General features: G+C 43.9%; 1 protein-coding gene across 1 annotated transcript in view; it reads left to right on the forward strand.

Annotated features, from left to right (window-relative positions):
• Nucleotides 1-18,479, forward strand: part of LOC135383406 (atrial natriuretic peptide receptor 1-like) — a 283,616-nt gene that overhangs the window by 33,048 nt on the left and 232,089 nt on the right. The gene's annotated exons all lie outside the window — the stretch shown is intronic.

Genomic DNA, 18,479 nt, shown 5'->3' on the forward strand with positions numbered 1-18,479 from the left:
ACTCAATATATATACTTTTCAGCTCTTGACCTGTCTATATGGTTAATTCAGACCTTGCTGTCACAATGGACGATTCAAGACGTTTCAAATTAGCCTTGATATACAAAAATGATATCAATATCTGCTACAACAAAAGAAGCCTACATTTATAGGCTTCTTTAGGGAGGGATTTCATGATTTTGATCTCGTAATAAGGCACATAAAAAAAGGAGCACAAAACAAGTTTATGCTCTACGAGTTGTCCCCTACACACATATCGTAGAACCGTGCCAAGTTTTAATCCTGCTACTCAATGCCCTCTATCATTATCAATACACTGCTTATCGTTAAGATGCGCGATACCTCAGCTTCCTAATGCTCGGCTAAAACATAATTTGTAACATTCACCATGTAACAACGGGAGTTAGTCGCGCCGTGCACGTACCATCTTTCATCTCAAGTCATGGGGGGAGGACTCAGCCTGCGATGTTTGTAGACCAGAATCGAGCAAAAGGAACTATGAACTTTCTTCAAGTTACTTTGACTAACTTAACCTCCACCCTCGAAACAAAAGAAAAAGGGAAAGGAACGAGCTCCTCAAGAAGTTACTGGAGCTCAAAGCAAAGAGCTATGCAAAAAGTTACTGAAAAATAGCTAAGCCGAGTAGCCTAGTTCTTTAAGAAAATAGAAGAAATATTTGCGCACCTTTGCTAATACGAGGGCAACTACACACAATTTGGGAACCACAATCTAAGAAAAAAGGTGTGAGAAGGTGGTAACTTCCTTAGTTACCTCCTAAGCCAACATAGCGTCTGATAAGGGGTGTAAAAACGTGGTAAAAGAAATTATCATCCATCCAAATTACAACAAAAAGGTGTACGCCCCCCTCGCTCACCGAATCAGAAGCGGTAACCCTATTATTCGTGGCAGAGAGTGAGGTAGCAGGTAGAACTTTGCAACCTTTTAGGCACAACATACGCGACAACTATTACCTCCTAAAAGGTCTAATTGCTCCACCCTTTTTTATGAGTACAGTATGGCACATGTAGTGTGACTCGTACCCTTGTCTTTAGGAGAAATATTAATGTATCAAGAAGATGCCTTTTCTTATGGCTTTCTTGCTACGAAGGCCTCTTATTATGGATACCTGAAGTCTTTTTAAAAGAAAAACAACACAGCATACCAGATTGTATTCCTTTCAAGCAAGCATCACACCGCGATAGGTCCATAGTGTTGTAACCGAAGTGCGGGGAGGATTTTGAAAGTGGAAGATAGCTTGAGGTCAGGGTTACACTGAGAAAAGTACACCACACCACAAGATGCACACGTTATTGAATACAGACCAAATAGCTAAACTTACAGTTTTCAGCATGACATGACAAGATCCGCTAGAAAAATCTTGACCATCGTCACTGGCTCGTGGTGGGCACTTCGATGATACCTTCATCAAAGCATTGATTTCTTTAAGCACGCTCTGGTAGTGGTCCAACATGACATTCTGAATGAAAGATCAGGATAACTTTCATTCACCCACAGTTTCAAACAAATTGACATATCATGCGTCGATCACATTACGCAAACGGATTAAAGCGGAATAATTTATTCACTTCGGAGGTTCCTTTTTTTCTTTCCTTTTTATTTAGAATGACTACAAAAACGAACCTTGAACTGAAGTCCTCCAGCATTCCAGTTTTGTACGCACGCAGGAGATGGAAAGCGCAGCTGCAGCACGCAATCGTCCTGAGAAATGGTTATATTTCGTTTGATGTCAAATACACAATACATACGATTCCACACTTTACTGAACCATATTTTCACCAAAACGGAGTCCATTATCCTAAAAGCAACGCAAACAGATAAGACAGATAAGACGTAAGCCATGGGTTACGGCTGCCTTGTTGCGATCCATAAACCATCGCGCTAATATTTATTTATTTATTTATTTCACAATACTGTTGGCTCGCTAGAGCCATAACAGGAGTGGGAATTAAATCCTTTAAGAGCTGCTAGCTTGCATTACAATACATGAACAATACAAAAAGAGCAATACGAAAACGCTGTTGTAAAGAGTGACACTCGCAAGAACCAAGCATTAGTTATCTGGGAATTCATTAGTTCTTTTGATGAGCTTCTAGAAGCTTTACAAACTGCACAAATGATTTGGCGGCACATACGTCGGAGGGGAGCTGGTTCCAGTCCGAGATTGTTCTTGGCAGGAATGAATGCCTGAATAAGTCTGTTTCGCAACGGAACTCTTTCAGTGAAAAAGCATGGCGGTTTCTTAATAGCAGGTGATCTTTCGGCTCGACAATGTGTTTCAACCTGCACTTGATGTGATCATGAAGGATAAGGTATAGAAGCTTGAGCCTTTCGTTTTGGCTACGGGTTTCAATCGCTTCTAGGTTCGCCTGAAGGCACATGGCAGTAGGGGAGTCTTCCCTTCGATACTTATTGTAAATGAATCTAACAGCTAAGCGCTGAACTCTCTCTAGTTCGGTTTTCAAAGTTTCAGTGTATGGGTCCCAGATGGCTACTGCGTACATGATGATCGGTATGCCAACAAACGTACCTCCGGGGTGGCAAAACCAAGCGATCGCCTTAAATAAAATAACTTATTCCGACATTTTCTAAGCACATGCTGCACATGAGAGTTCCACCTTAAGTCGGAAGTGAGAAAGACCCCCAAATACTTGTATTTGTCAGTCTTACGCAGTCGTCAGCATACAGACAGGCTTTACATTTGACGTCATTTAACATATCATTAATGAAGACCAAAAATAGTAAGGGACCCAGGATAGAGCCCTGGGGCACCCCAGAAATTACGTCTACCCGCGAGGACCTGTGACCGTTGCATTCAACAAACTGTGACCTTCCAGAAAGATAATCCTGAAGCCATGCAATGACCCGGGGATTTGGGACATATGCTGCGAGTTTTAGCATCAGTTTGGCGTGGGGCACCACGACAAATGCTTTTGAAAGGTCTAGGAAGAGCACATCGGTTTGTGAATGACGGTCAATTGATAATGCCAAGTCATGAACAATTTCAGAGAGAGCTGTAACGGTCGAGAACCCCTTGCGGAAGCCATGTTATAAGAAAGTAAGCATGTGGTTCTCCTCAAGGTACTCTGTTATGTGCTTACAAATTATATGTTCTAGTAACTTACTACAGTTGGATAATAGAGATACTGGCCGATAGTTAGTCACCAGGGATGAGTCACCAGCCTTGAAGATGGGTATGATCCGTGAGCATTTCCACTCTGTCGGAACCTGACCTACATTAAGTGACATTTCGAAGATAATTTGGAGATACTGTGCAACCCAGTCGGCATATCTCTTTATAAACTCGTTAGGAATCCTGTCTGGTCCTTGAGACTTCCTAATATTCACGTTCCTGAGCAACTCAACAATTCCGTTAAGATCAAACGCAATGTCTTTCATTTGCGGTATCATGCGCTGTGTCGTCTCAAAGACTGGTCGAAATCCGTCGTCAGGGACAAAAACAGACCTGAATCCAAGATTGAAGTGGCTAGCTGCATCCACCGCACTAACTTCGCTGCCGTTCATTGAAATACATCGGTTTGAGTGGCTCTTAGGAACAATCGTTCGCCAGAACTTCTGAGGGGACGAATGTAGCAACGACGGAAGTGTTTTTCCGTAATATTCCCTTTTAGATTTCCTGATCTCGTTTTTAAGTTCCCTACATAATCTGAAAACAGCTGTCCCATTTCCTTTACGCCTCTCCCGTATTATGCGCCGTTTCAAGTGAATGACAGGCCGTGTTATCCACGGTTTACGCACATTTATTTTACGGACCTTAATTGGAACGAACTTAGAGATGCAACTATGTACGATATTCTTGAAGGCTTCCCAGGCAAAATTTACATCCCTGTATCTAGAGCACGACTGCCTGAAGTAATCCAGTGATCTCTCCAAGGAGTCTATGATCGTTACATCATCAGCTCTAGAGAAACCATGAAACCTCTGAATTTGGAACTCTGCATGTGCACACGTGCCTACGCGTCCCTCCAAAATCACAGTTTTATGGTCCGATGGACCATCAACCACCTCACAGTTCCATTGTTCGACATTCATGGCATTAGACAAAAATGCTAGATCAAGCAATGAGGCACTGTTAGCTTGTACCCTAGTATATTCTTTGACAATTTGACACAAGTCATAAGAGAATGCAAGGCTCAGCAACGAATTAGCATTATGGCGGTCACCAGCTGATATTTCAAACGTTTTCCAATTAATGTTCGGTATATTAAAATCCCCAGCCAAAATCAGCTTGGAAGATGAGTTAACATTGGAGGAGATGTAACTGTGCAAAGATTCCAGGTAGGAAGGTGGGGCACCAGGGGGTCTGTAAACCGCTCCAACAACAAAGCTAGTATCATTTAATCTTATTTTACAAAAAATTCCCTCAATATCAAGAGGATTCATCGGAGAGTATGCCAACGATTTCTTTATTATCAGAGCCACTCCACCACCTCTTCTCTCTCTATCTTTCCTAAGAATACCATAATTTTCCGGAATCAGTTCACAGTCTAGCACGTCCTTCCTCAACCAAGTTTCCGTCAGTACAACAACATCAGGTTCATATGACATCAAAATGGCCTCTATATACTCTAACTTGTTTACTATGCACCTGATATTAATATTCAGAAGTCGAAAAGAACCTCGAAACCCTTGTTGTATATGTCATTCTGCACTTGAGCTCTTTTCTAGTCTTTCGCGTTCGCCTGTTGTGTCATTCCATGTATACACTTCTGAATTTACAAACAGACGATCAAACCGCAACTGAACTTTCTTCCCTTCCCGGCGCTCTTCGACTGTGCTGTCCCATAAATTCCGGCGTACACTCTTAAAAATGAACTTCACCCCATAGCACACTCCTAGCCAACCATCATCTCGAATGATATCGTTATCAGCCCTGGTTTGTGGAAAACGGGAGGCGTACGCCGTTTTTGTGACAATTATGAACACCATAAGTGTCACAGAAAAGGCGTACGCCTCCCGTTTTCCACAAATCAGGGCTGATAACGATATCATTCGAGATGATGGTTTGCTAGGAGCGTGCTATGCGGTGAAGTTCATTTTTAAGAGTGTACATGCTGAATACGTTTCGAAAAATCTTCAGCAATACGATATGGCGTTTGTTTCAGTTTACCTCCGTTCCTAAGCACAAGTAATTTTTCACGATAATCATTTAGGCGTAAGATGACAGGCCGTGGCCTATCACTTTCAGCACGTTTTCTGCCAAGCCTGTGACATCTTTCTAGAGGAACAATCTTCAGGTTCAAAATATCAGAGAAGATATCTTTACACAGACGATCAGATAATTGTTCTTGTGTTTCGTCTTCGCGTTCTTGATACCCAAACACAAGTAGATTATTCCTACGACTTCGGTTTTCAAGGCCATCTACTTTGCGTTCTAGGGCGGCGTACTTATTTGCCAATCCTTCTACTTTACTACATGCCCCGTCTATTTGAACCTGAAGTGGCTTAATCTCATTTGTCATGGTCTCGATCTTATCCAGACGTGATTGAATCTCCCGCAGTTTCATATCTACTTTTGTTTGGTTTGTACTGATTTCACCCAATTGACCTTTAATATTGGCCATAATCTCGTCAGTATTTTTCTGCCTTGTTTTCATTTCTGCAATTTCCTTGGCGATGGTCTCCTGTTTTTCTAGAATCTGCAGAAGTAGGTCCGTAGATTCTGCTTTTGCTTTAGCTGCCCTAGTTTTGGGATCATCATTGTTCCCAGGATTTTCCTCAACATCGCCAGAAAGTAATACGGAGAACACATCAGCAATGTAGCAGTACAACAACAAATATTGCTGCGGGCACAGCACGAGCACAAGACAGCGATCGTCACTTTTCAAAGAAGGAACTTGTTTTACGTTACCAACCTGTAATGCGAAAAATATCGCATGGTTAAACATCCTGTTCGTACAAGGTGTGCTGTGCCCACTCATATGTATCAAAAGGTGCGCAATAATCCTGATAATTTGAGAATAAAAGAACTGTACATAAGATATCGGAATCTGACCACGAAATTACTACGCGTGTCAAAGAGAAATTATTTTCAACAAAAATTTTCTGCCGCGTTTGGAAATCCACGACAATCGTGGATCAATAGTGCATTGGGGAAGGTGAAGCTAACTTCTGCTGTCTTAAACATAATGGATGACACCGGAACCCAAACTAGTAATCAGAAAGCTATATGCAATATATTGAACAAAAATTTCTTAAGTGTTGTTTCACCGGTAGTTGCTGGCGATTATGAAAGGCATGACAATATTTTGCCATCCCACAACGAATGCACGTGTTTCTTTTCACCTTCTTGTCCCGGCGAAGTAGAATCAGTCATTCGGAGACTGAAACAAACCGCAGCTGTGGGGTACGATAAAATATCGGTTTCCTTTCTCAAGAACACAGTATGCTTGATATCTGAACCCTTGTCGTGTATTTTTAATGAGCTGATAAGCGAAGGATGTTTTCCTGATGAATTAAAAATTGCCAAGGTCTGCCCTATTTTTAAAAAAGGTAGTAGAGTACAACCCGAGAATTACAGGCCAATACCTATCTTGCCCACACTTGCTAAAATATTTGAACGTCTACTGCTTGCTAGACTTGAGGACCTTTTCAGAGACACAATTTATTATCAGACCTTCAGTTTGGATTCAGTAGAAATAAATCAACGGAATTGGCTGCCCTCTCCATTAGTGAACTGATTAAACGTAGTATAGAATCAAAATTGTTAACCATGGGCGTTTTTGTGGATCTTAAAATCTAAAGAAGAAAAGATCTAAAGGTCATTCTCTATTGTGCATAAAATTGGAAGTTTTTTATTGGAAGTCTACGGAGTCCGTGGCGTCGCTCACAGTTTAATACGTAATTATCTCCGGAATCGAAGACAATTTGTACAACTCGGGGAAACGTCTTCATTTCTTGGGTCCAATTCTACTGGCATTCCACAAGGATCCATTTTGGGACCGTTTTTATTTCTTGTTTACATAAACGACTTGACTTCTTAACTCTCAAACAATCTTGTATGCAGCTGACACATCAATTTTTGTTGAGAGTCATGACGTTGTGGACTTGTATGCAAAAGCGTTCTTTTAAGGTTAAACACCTGGTTAACTTACAATCAACTCGTAGTCAGTCCAGCCAAATCATCCTATGTCTTATTTAAGCCACCACAAGTGCACATTCGACCACACGGCATATCTCTGGCCCTAGGTGCACATATCATTGAGAGACGTTCGTCAGTTAAACTGTTAGGCTTAGTGTTTGATGAACATCTCTCATGGCATGATTATATTTCGCACGTCTGTCAAAAAATATATTCAGGTATATATGCTATTGTCAAACTTCGATATCTCTTTCCCTTATCAGTTCTCAGAACAGTATACATGTCACATATTCAAAGTTATATAACTTATGGCATTGAATGTTATGCATTGACATACCGGTCCACGACACATCCACTGCGCATAGCCCAGAATAAGGCGCTTCGTGCCACGTTATCGCTATCGCCTCAAGAAAGTGTCTCTTTTGTATATAATTTTTTCAATATACCGTCGGTTCAGGTTTTGCTTATGCGTAGATTTTGTGTAATTGTTTTCAAACTGTTTGTAAGTTTACAGGCCAAGACCTGCGTAATCCCATTAAGGAATCAGGGATCATTTGTCTTGACTTTGCCTAGTATTCGAACCAACTATGGCTACTTTTCGTTCCAGTATTTCGCGGCCAAAGTTTGGGACTCGCTTCCACCTTATATTCATACTTGTAATTCGTTAGTGGTTCTCAGGAAGATGATTCATGATTATTTCATGGATGAAAGCGCTGTGTAATTGTCGTTGGTGCATTACATATCAGGTGTTGACTCTTCATGTTGTTGATATTGGAGTTTTCTTCTTTGATCGAAAGGTCCTGGTCCTGTATGAGTCGTTTGTAATACTAATTGTTTTTTTTTTCTTTCTCTTTTTCTTTTGTGTTTCATAGCGATCACTGTCGTGTGTCAGCTTGAGTTATATGCATACAATACTGGATCAATTCCACGCCTATGGCGTTTGATCCTTCTAATTCGTGCCGTATAATGCATTCAATTTCTTTACCCCATTTTGTATGGCATTACCTCTGTACAAACTGTAAAATAAAACATTTGAATTGAACTCAACTGAACATAAACCACAATTGATCACTGAAATCTAAACTATGCGATGCTGCGCTGCTAAGTTTCGATGAATCGCTTAAAAATGTTGGAATTCCTCGAAAGTTTCGGGAGCCATGGCCGGATACATTCGTTTCTCGCAGCGAGAGCGACGGGGACTCCGACAGTGCAAACACGGCTGGATGATCGAGGAACATCATTGGCCAGATTCGAAACTGTCGGTTACGTGATTGCATCACTCGGCGCCTGACAGTCTGGGCAGAGAAATCCGTTGCTGCACCCCGGTCATGTGACTGATTATGTGTGTATTAGTGATCAGATAAGCATCGGGGAGCGATCCTATATTTTGGTCACATGACCAAGGTCAGTCCAGACCGGGAAATGATCAGAGCAGCATCGGGGAGCGGTCCTATATTATTGTTTACATGACCAAAAGGAGACCAGAGCAGGAAATGATCAGGGCACCGTCGGGGGACTACCTTATCTTCTCTTATGTTCTACCTCCTCAGTTCCCACACCGCTGCCAGTCGGGCACTATCGCCCGATCAGGAGCCGAAGCCCCCATTGCGTTCCCATTCTTTCCCCGAGGGTATGTGCTGCCTGGGTAGACATCCGTTTTTCAGTTCTATCATCTCTGGGCCGGCGGACGTTCTTGGCCATGTGCTCAACCGTCGCATCACTAATTACCTAAAAATCGTTAATTAACTTTTTAATTATAACAGCTACGAAGTTGTTCCAATGAGAACATCTGTTCCCTTCGGTCACGTGATATCGTAGCCGCTTTCAGAACAAAAATCCGTTCGTTAGATCGTCCGCAAAAAAATCGTGAAGTTACACCATTTTTTTTCTTTATTTTGTACACTGCACATCTTCGAAGACGCGTCATTCCTTCACCCCAATGTGAGAGGGTGAAGGAGCACAGTGCCGCTTTATGCGTCGAAGATGAGCTTTAACTTGCGGAAACAAAACAAAAACAAATGTATCGGGTGACGCTATCGGCCATGAGTAAAAACTTGCAGCCAAAGAGAGGACGGAGACTTTGGCTGCAAGATTCTACTCATGGCTATGTACCAACTACCCCAAATTTCTACCTTGGTGACGCTATCGGAACTGCCCTTATCTTGGGTTGCATTTTCTGTTTTCTTTTTTGATCTTTTTTCCATGACGCAAGAGGCGAGAGTGTGCTCTTTCACCCTCTCACATTGGGGGTGAAGGAAAGACGCGTCTTCGAAGATGCGCAATGTACAAAATGAAGAAAAAATGGTGTAACTTCACGAATTTTTTGCGGACGATTTGTCGGACGGATTTTTAATTGTTCTGAAAGCGGCTACGATATCACGTGACCGAAGGGAACAGATGTTCTCATTGGAACAACTTCGTAGCTTTTATAATTAAAAAGTTAATTAACGATTTTTAGGTAATTAGTCATTCGACGGTTGAGCAACAGATGGCCAAGAACGTCCACCGGCCCAGAGATGATAGAAGTGAAAACAGGACGTCTATAGCCCTTATAGAGCTTTTTATTGAATGATCTGTATCGAAAAAAAAAGACACCCTGTATAGGCCTGTTGCGCTAACCATACAGGCGGCGCTGCAATTTTCCGACACATGCGCCACGGTGGGCGCCCGAGACACGAACTGCTTCCTAGTTCTCCGGCGGTCGGTCGTACTGGGCCTGCTGTGATTTCTCCGTGTTGAACCTTTTTGCCATTTTTACTGATATGCAATACTGTGCAAAATAAATCATATGTTAGACAACAGACATTCGTTTGATCTTTTAAAATGGATAAAATACCCCAGTGCGAAGGTAAAACAATGGGACAAACACAGACAAAGGGACGACGCACAGCACTGACTGCAACCAAAAGAATTTATTTCCGTCACCATCTCCTTTTTATACCAATACCCTCTCTCCACACTAACTACAGCATCACGTGAGAATACATTCTACGCAAGAAAACATTCTATCTTATCAGACAAGGTTACTGATGGTACACTTATGCACGAATTCCCCAATTTCTTTATCGTTAAAGCTTCCAAGTATAGTAACGCCCCTTGTTTCTTGTTTTTATACAAAACTTTTGTGCTATTTAAGTCGGGTTCACATCCATTACACTGTGCGAGGTGCCCACCTAATGTCGTTTCCATTCTTTTACTATTTTTGTTATGTTCTCTTAGTCTTGTGTTTAAGCACCGTGTTGTCTGTCCAACATATTTCTTCCCACATTTTAATGGAATACTATACACTACCCCTATAGCACATTTAACGTACGTTGTTTGATGTTCAACTTTACACCCGGTGTTCCGCTCCTTATTTACACTATTTAGTAGGGAATTAAGACCCCATCCCTTTCTAAACACGACATCTATCCCAAACTTCTTCGATAATTTCTTTAACCTATGCGATGCCTTATGCACATACTCAATGACAGCGAACTTATTCTTCTCCCTAGCCCTTTCTTGTTTTGATCCATTTATTAAACGTGTTAGTACACGACTCAATATGTCAGTGATAATTGCTTCCGGATAACCAGCCCTCTCAAGTCTATGTATTTGCGCAACACAACTCGCAAACATTCTGTGCTCACAGGATCTCTCTAGCGCGTTTTTTACAACATTTTGAGCTGTAGCATTTTTTACAGTTTTTGAACAACATGAATCAAAGGGCATCAAAGGTTTCTCTGTTCTTTGCTTATATTCCCAACAAAATTTTTCCTGACAACATGTGATTTCAATATCCAAAAACTGTATGCAGTTATCATTGGCCTCTTCCACTGTAAATTCGAGACCCCTACTTTTGCTGGTAAACATATCCTTAACTCTGTTACATTCTAAGCCCTTATCCAGAATGATCAAATAATCATCCACATACCTAAACACAGCATGAACAGGCCACTTATTCACATCTAATTCCGTTTGAATATTCTTGTCAATGTTACTCATCACCAAGGAGCTCAAAATCGGAGCTATTCTTGACCCGATACATATGCCTTCCTTCTGTCTATAAACTTTCCCTTCCACTTCAATCAAAGTTGACATAAGATATATTCTCACCAACTCAAGAAACTGTTGAACTGAACATTTTACATTGTTCTGAAACCTTATAACCCCAAAACGTTCAATACAGCTTTCTATACATTCGAACATGACTTCAGTTGGAAGATTGTAATAAAGGTCCTTAACATCTAATGATATTATTGATTTACCCTTTGCGTTCATATCCTTAAGCTGCTTTATAACATCCGAAGAATTCTTTATCTCAAAGGGGTCATCAATATTCAACATAGCCAGGTGTTCCTGCAGGAAAGAACTAACAACACTCTGCCAAGTTTTTCTCTCAGATACTATTGTTCTAAACGGGTATCCATCTTTATGGAGCTTTATGGTATAAAAAACTTCCAGGTATTGGCTTTGAGCATTTTTTACTAAATTCGAGAATTTTTCCCATTGACACTCTTCAAACCATTTCTTGGCTTTTGATTTTAAATTCCTACTTGGTCTACCCTTTACGGTACAGGTATTTTTAATTCGTTTGATGATGTGAAGTGTAAGTCAGCTAAAACACTAGCGACATGAGGATAAAGATTGATTAAAGTTACGGGTATGTTTTCGTTCAGGAGATTGTAAACTTTTACGCACTGAATGGCACGTTCAACATGGGTGCGAACTTGAACAATGTGGTCATTATCTTGCATCTGCTGCTCTGAAAACTGCGCATTATGCGCATGAAAATGGAGGCATCACTAGAATTGTATCTTTGTTCTTAGTACAGCTTTGAATTCCAGGAAGTCCTTTATCAATCAGCACGAGATCCCTTGGAGAAATCATTTTAATAAGCTGCTGTTCCTTTTGTCTATTCAAAGATTCCCAACGTATGTGTCATTGTAAAACGTGAAAACTCATTTTCGTCGTCTGTTATTCCACAGCCTGTAGAATCACGTTGTTTCACATATTTCTTGCCGAACTTCATAACACCTGCTGTCTACCAAATAACATGTGAAACGTTTTGTTCTTGTCTGTGTCCTAGATAGAGCTAACTGCAGTCGTTCCATTGAGAGTCTTGTAAACATTCATATCACACGGCGAACAGCACTAATCCAATGGTGGCTGCGATACCTTTCGCGTAGTTTGTAAAGCTGTAGAGACATGTTTATCTTCTGGATTTCTGTAGCTGTCGTTACAATCTAACAAGAATAACAACTAAATTTTAATATCACGATGTTTTCGCTCTCGAGCGCTTCTCAACGTCTCCCATTCGCAGGACAACTACACAAAAATGTACACACGGGAGGCCGCTGAGCTAGGGACTAGTTTGCCTGTCGGTCGCTAGCCGGCTCTACGAAAAACTCCAGCGCAACACGCCTATACACTCAAGGTCGTCCTCTGAGTCGGTGTCTTGTGTTTGTTCCCTCCATTTTTGTCTTAGTCTCAAGGAATGGTTTCTTTAGTGAGTTTACTGGCGCTTCACACTCCGTGAACGACAGTTGGCTGTTTGCTGGATGCCGAGAATCGTTCGTAGGGCATTGCCATAACAGGAACAATTACGGGGTGTAGCAGCCAGCTGAGGTTGTGGGACAGTTCCTCAGTTCTGCGACGAACGTCTTCTCAGCCGCCTCAAAAGATCCGGTAAAATTCTCCATTAACTATATCACCCATTGGGCCAACTTCTTGGTGCACAATCCCCTTGATGTCGAGGAAAACTCTTACTTGCTTTTGTCGCACTCCTCACTTGCCGGCCCGCCTTCGACCTTGATGAGGGAGTGCTCTTCCACTGTGACGGTATCCGCTTTGCTTCGGAACATCTTCGGGTGCCGTCCTGCGCGTCCTCAACCGACGTTCGTCTATTTATAAAAGGACGTGCCATTCAAAGCATTTAGCACGGCCGAAGTCTGTGCAGGACAGGAAGGCTGTACGTTACTGATCCATGAGCCAGAGCATTGTGCAACATGAGGAGATCTTTCTCGTCTCGTCCCCATCTGCGAAGTGACGAATGACGTTGACCCAACGTTGGACTTTCTTTTCACGGAGTCCAACATGGCGCTTCAACGACAAATTCCACGATAGAGTTACGCCGAGAAACTTGTGATGTGTAACCTGCTCCAGTCAGCTTCCACCAATATACAGGCGACATCTATACATGTCTTTGCGCGTGAAGGCTAGAACAGCGCTTTTCACTGAGGGATACCTCCATTCCTCCCTGGAGCAAATACGGACGAATGACATCTAACGTGTGCTGAAGACGCTGACGGAGTGCTGGACGGGGAGTGCCTGTAGTCGAAATACAGATGTCATCGGCGTACAGGGACAAGTTGACCTTCCGCTGAATGCAGGTTCCAATGCCCGCCATAACAGCATTATAGAGTAGCGTACTTAGGACGCTTCCCTGTGGTACCCTCTGAAAAATTGGGAATTGCTCTGTGTCGCCTTGCCTTGTCCGGACGAAAATACATCGTTGACTGAGGAAATCAGCGATCGAAAGCAACGTTGTACGTCAGAGCGCAGCACAGCATGCAAGATTGATGAATGACTGACGGTATCATAAGCTCTCTTCACGTCAAGAAATACCGCGGCCGAAATCTTCCCTCCTCGTCGTGCCTCTTCCACGGACGTGACCAGGTCGAGGACAGAATGTATCGAACTGCGGTAATGTCGGAACCCAGCTTGTTCTTGAAGGAAGAAGGCATGGTTTTCGATCCACCACTCAAGTCTACGCAAGACCATTCGTTCCATAACTTTCCCCAAGCAGCTAATCAAAGTTACCGGGCGGAAGGATGCCAATTGGGATGGGTGTTTTCCTGATTTTAGCAACGGTACCACTTGGCCAACTTTCCACTGCATAGGAATCTATCCGTGCCTCCACGAGTGATTGCAGATATTCAGCAGGGCCTGGAGGGAAGTGGGGTCAAGGTTTCGAATCACCGTATATGTAATGGAGTCCGGGCCTGGAGACACTTCTTGCATGAAGCTGAAATTGCTGACAAAAGCTCTGCAACGGAGAAGTCCACACCCAAGGCACGGACTACTGATGGGCTAGCATGCTCGAGAATAGATGTCACATGGGCTGTATGAGTCAGGTACTCGTCGGTGCTGGTCACATTGACTCCCTTCGTAGTGACTCGGCAGAATTCTCTGGTTACATCTTTCTCAGAAGTAGATGTTAAGAGCGCAAGAGCTCCAAGTGGATTCCGAACTCGAGGGTTCTCCTTTAAACTTCTTGCGACTCTCCATAGTCGTACAGGGCTCTCACACGATGATCAGGAGCAACAGAAGTGCCGCCATCGTTGACGATCAAGGTCTCTGAGTGCTTTCTGTACAAGCCTACTTGCGCATCTTGCTTCTTGTGTATCAGAGTGGTGTCCTGTCCGCCGAGCTTTACACTCAGCGCGTCTTCGTACAGCACGTAGCTGCTCCACGCGAGGGTAAGAACCTAAGTGGCCAGAACACACCTTGACTGTTTTAGAGGACGAGGCAAAGGCGTCGAAAATGACGTCTTCTAGCTGATTAACAGAAAGCAAAACGTGGGCTCTGTCTCCACATGCTGTAAGAACGAGCGCCAGTCTGTTAATTTCGCTGTTCTACATCCCGCTCCCATCGAATATCCGTCATAAATGATGTATATGGGTACGTGGCCGCTTCCTCTGCCATCCAGGTCCGTGTACCAATGTAGCTTCCGATAAATACCTCTTGAGCAGAAAGAGACATCCAGAACATCCGTAGAAAAAGACCTCCGCAAAAACGTGTATAGCCGTCATATTCAGGATGCAGAGATCCAGGCTCTCGAGCAGTTCCATCCACATTTTCCCTCGACGATCGGTGGTGCTCTCCCATGCAGGGTGGTGAGCGTTAGTATCACCGACCACCAGGTAAGGAGGCTGTATTGTCCAACCCTACCTTCAGATCGGTCTTGGACACCTTAACTGACGGCGGCACGTATAAGTTCACCACAGTGACGACAGTTTTGCCCAAGCGAATTTTACAACGGATACAGTCTAAACAAGTCTCTTTCGGCGTTGGAAGGGCGGCTGCTTTGAAATCACGCCGAACAAACACAACCGTCCTTGAGATATCTGTATCATTTTCGTGACCATACTATAACCGCTAAGTCTTTCTTAACACACACACACACGTAAAGAGACGATGATGAAATAGGGCTGATGCCGGCCAGCAGGATGGGCGCTGCCCCAGTGCCATTTGGGTCGTGTGTCTTTGTTAACATAAGCTTCGCTAATAGCGAATATGGGAATTCGATGCCGAAGCAGAGATTCTTTAACATATAACAGCTTGTTGCGCAGACCGCGCGTTCCACTGCAGCACGACAGCAAGACTGCCGGTCGCAACAGTGTTCGAAAACTAACTAACTAAAATCCGATAATTAACTTATTAGTTAAAGAGTTTTAGGAAAAACTGAGATGGCAGGATTAAAGACGGTTGTAGTCGAAAGCTATTCCAGCTGTCAGCGATATTTCTGTTCTTCAAGATACGATCTGTTTTTCTTTGCTAGGCAAATGAGCAGAAACCGAAAAAGCCTACGGAGGCTTATCTTGGCCGGAAAGCGGATTATCTGGCCAGCAGGTCGGCATCTACTCCCATCCATACTCCATAGCTCCAAATCACGTGGCCCTGTGACGTGGGATGAGCGCTGTGCTCCCTGTGTTCCCAGTCGCCGCGGTTTCGGCTCAGTTGCTAATCAAAATGCGGGGATGGATATTTTAACGCACATGCATGATTCAGGATTTGTTAGACGTGGAATGGCTTTCAACGAGGACAGTCTTTGATTCTGCTATCTCGCTTTTGCCCGAAATCCCCCAATGAAATAGTTCATTAATGAGTTTTACGTAATTAGACATCTTGTAGTTGCATACTTTCTTCGAGAGGATGTGCGCCTGGCCATATAACTCAAATGCAAAAACGACATCTTTCCTGCTCTCATACATTTTTAATAAAAAATTTGTGGCACCTAAAAAAAGACACCCTGTATATTTGCTTCATGACCGCGGAAAAGACTGTCAATCTCCAGAAGAGTCTTGACTTCGAGCAAGCGCGCAGCCTCAGGGCAACAAGCAACAATGGCCTTCATAGCAGCAAGAACTAAGGGGATGATGACACAGAAGTCGTCGAGATGCTACTAGCAGGGACTTGTCGGTCTTCCTTGGACCTCGCACTGCGGCCGCGTAAGTTACACGGAGGGGAGTGGTAGCGTGAGGGATGTCATGCTGACAATCCAGCTGCTGCACATTGCTACTCACTTGAGGCTTGAATGCTTGTGATTTAGGACTTGAGACTTGTGGTTTTCAGACTGCGGAGGTGCACGTTGGGACCTCGCAGTATTTTGTTGTCGGCCGTCACTCTTGACCGCCTGGAGGCCTGAAGTTGAACCTCCTTCCGTTTATGCACTACGTGGTGCCTTTCTGACCCTTGGGGACGGTCTGTTGTTAAAAACACTAGACTGAAAGCGCCTTGTAGCTGTCCTCTGCCGACATGAAGAAGAATGACATGAAGACATGAAGAATGACATGAAATACATGAAGACATGAAGAATGCGAAGCATCATGCGGTACCTCGCAGTTAGCACATTTCGGTTGGCGCCGCGCTGTACATTCCTGAAGTGTGTGCGGCACAGAGCAAATCTTGCACCCCTATAGGGGCCATCGACAGCTTCGAGCAAGATGATCGAACCTCTGGCAGCGGTAGCACTGTACTGGGCTTCCACATACTCATGCACATTGTGCGTTGAAAAACCAAACGAACTTCCTCTGTTATCCTTCTGTTGGACTTGAAGATCTATATGACACTTCGAAGTGGGATGTACTAGTCCGATCCATCTTCATGGAAAAAGTGCCGCACTTGACGCAGAGCCGCTATGACACCATCCTCTCCCAGATAGGAGGCGAGTTCCTTGTCGGTATATTCAAGTGGGACGTCATATATTTTCTCCATGTTTTTAATCTATGACGAGGGAATGGTGACCGTTACTGCAATCCCGGCCACTTCACAAAGGGTCATGAGGTTAGACACAGCGACGAACAACAACAACAGCATATATATTGTGATGATGAAGTGGGGAGGTTTTCCACACTAGGAGTGGAACGCTACCCCGCGCTACAGCGACGAAAATGCACATAGAGCCATCAGCGTTGACACGATTGTGGAGAACTGGTTCCAGAGCAGCAGAGCGAATAGTTTTCGCTACCACGTTTGGGTTAACGTTCCAAAACGACTTGCCAGAATCAACTGGTTTGAACAATACAGGGATGCCCTGAGGCCTGTTCTTCTTGTACGTCACCAGCGTGAAAGTGTCTCCCACATCTTGGTCCAGCGATTCGTCACCATTCATTGGGTCACTGTTCTGACTTACGTCATACACTTCTGTGCCTGATGATCGGTCCTCTGTCAGAGAAGGCTATTGAAGCGAGTTCGGTAGGTTTCTCCGTACCGTGAAGCGACTACGGCCTCGGGGAACCACGTAGTGCGTTCCGAGGAGACCGAAACGGGGACCGAGGCCACCATCACCGTTCTTGGCCGGCCTGAAGATGAGGGGTTATTTCGGGTTTAAGATAGCTAGGTTGCCTTAGGGCTAACGAAGAGCAGAACAATCCACGCCCGTGCTGCACAGTCGCGAAGGGGGTTAATGACTGAATCGTCTCGCCGCTGTTGGCAGTAAAAAAAAAAAAAAAATACAGATGGAGGATGAAGAGTGGAGATGCGTAGAGGGTGCGTGAGTCCGTCGGGGAGTGCAAGGAGCTAGAGGGTGTGTTATCTCGTGGGTTACTCTACGGGGTTTAGCCCTGGAGCACAGAGAGATGCGTACGCGGTCTGGTCCGCCATATTTTATTCTCCTTGTTGCCAGCCGCGCTGGGCGTATACACTACAGAGGGGTCCTTGGGCAAGACCCGCCTCCTGCAGAAAGAAAACAAGGTTCCTGTTGAACATAGGAGTAAAATGCAAGCGAGCTGGTGTATACTTGACGTTGGCAACATGTCCCTGAGTCTTTTGTCTTTTGTCCTTCCCCCAAGCTCAGGAACACGTTGCCAACGTCAAGGCTTCTTGCTTTAGCGGAATGTTCGACATAAGAACCACCGGGGTAGAGGATGTCCGCTAGCGTGCCAGAGCTGGAGTGAGGGAGGTGGGCTTCGCGCGCAGAATAGTAGGCTCGGCATTCTCGCAGGAGTCACGCAAGTGTCACTAAAAGGCGCACGCCACCCGTTTTCAACAAATCAGGAGCGAAAATAATATCATTCCGAATGAAAGTCAGTTTTGAGCTTATTATGCGGTGAAGTTCTGTTTTTAGAGTGCATGTTGGAGGCTGCTTTGGATTGTG

The sequence above is a fragment of the Ornithodoros turicata genome, chromosome 2 (genome assembly GCF_037126465.1).
Source record: "Ornithodoros turicata isolate Travis chromosome 2, ASM3712646v1, whole genome shotgun sequence".
Classification (NCBI taxonomy): domain Eukaryota; kingdom Metazoa; phylum Arthropoda; class Arachnida; order Ixodida; family Argasidae; genus Ornithodoros; species Ornithodoros turicata.